The following is a 1,393-nucleotide window of genomic DNA, read 5'->3' as shown; positions in this document are numbered from 1 at the left end:
AGCTTGGAGTATAACTTAAATGCACAATATGATAAGACTGCTTAAATTTGTCCTGCAGATGTCTTTAAAATTAGAAATCACAACAAAAATTCCTCAAAGAAGGAATCCTTATATTTAGTTATATTGTTACTCAACCACTTCTCGTGGTCAATAATATCTTTTCTTGATGTAACAACAGCTAATCGTATATTATAATAATATGGAATAATTTCCACCAACGGTTATATAATATGTAAAAACAAACAACAGCTCAAAAGGCAAACAACAATAAAAAGTCAGTAGATCAGCTACATCCAAAAGGAATGGTTTGAAATATTACTGCAAAGGCAACTAGATGAATGCAAGAATTACGTATTTTAGCATAATTTAGGTTCCAAGAGTAAAAATCATGTCAACAAACTATCTAAAGCCACGTGAAAAATACCCGAGTGCATCGCACGCTCGAAGATACAATAGAGTCTCCATCAAACTTTATTTATTTCCGAAGAAAAGGGAAACATCGATAAAACCCAGGGGAAGTGAAACGGGTAAGGAAGTGAAACGGGTAAGGAAGTCGGTTATGCAAGGGGAAGGTATTAACACCCTGCAAATCCATTGTACTCAATGGGAACCGTTTTAATTGTTCTTTGCGTGAATGGGTGTTACTATCTAAAGGTTACTCACAAAAGGATAAGGGGAAAAATAAGAAGAATAAACAAAGTGTTCGGCGAGGATTAGGGCCCTCATGCCTACGTATACTTATAGTGAAATAAGGAATTCAAAGCTCCGTAGTTCATAGAACCAAAGGTGGGAGATGAAAGAAGAGTGATTGAAATATGGTTTGAAGCAAATGATAAGGTTGTTTGAACCCATAGGGTAGGTATGTCTGAACCAAAGAGAAAAGCAGGCGTGAACTAATATATGGTATATCCAAAGAGTATATATAAGGACTTACAAGGACATAAAACAAAATGTATTTCTGTATAAGACACACAACTCTTGTATCAGAGGTGGGAATTGGTTAATGGCCTAAGAGTATATATAGAACTCACAGAAATAGTGTATTTGCCTCAAAGAGAAAGTATATCACTGGGGATGAATGTGGATGTATTGAATGATGAAAGATCGGGATGGTGCCCCAAGGCAGAAGAATAATTAATGTCTCGCCAAGGATCCACATCCTCGTGCCTACGTACTCTCATCGTGCAATGATAAATTGAGAGCTCCGTAGTTCATAGAACTAAGATGGAAAGAACTAAAAAAAGCGTTTGTCTAAGCAACTAGGACTGACAAGACAAACAACAAAGGAAAGGTTTGGCTGCAATGACGAAGAATATAATTGGTACCAAAAGACAATGGTATTGTTGTAATCCATGGGGTAATGATATTTGAATCAAAGAGTAAAGATGGCATG

The sequence above is a fragment of the Lathyrus oleraceus genome, chromosome 4 (genome assembly GCF_024323335.1).
Source record: "Lathyrus oleraceus cultivar Zhongwan6 chromosome 4, CAAS_Psat_ZW6_1.0, whole genome shotgun sequence".
NCBI classification, from domain to species: domain Eukaryota; kingdom Viridiplantae; phylum Streptophyta; class Magnoliopsida; order Fabales; family Fabaceae; genus Lathyrus; species Lathyrus oleraceus.
The sequence above is the reverse complement of the archived record's forward strand: the minus strand, read 5'-3'. Positions refer to the sequence as shown.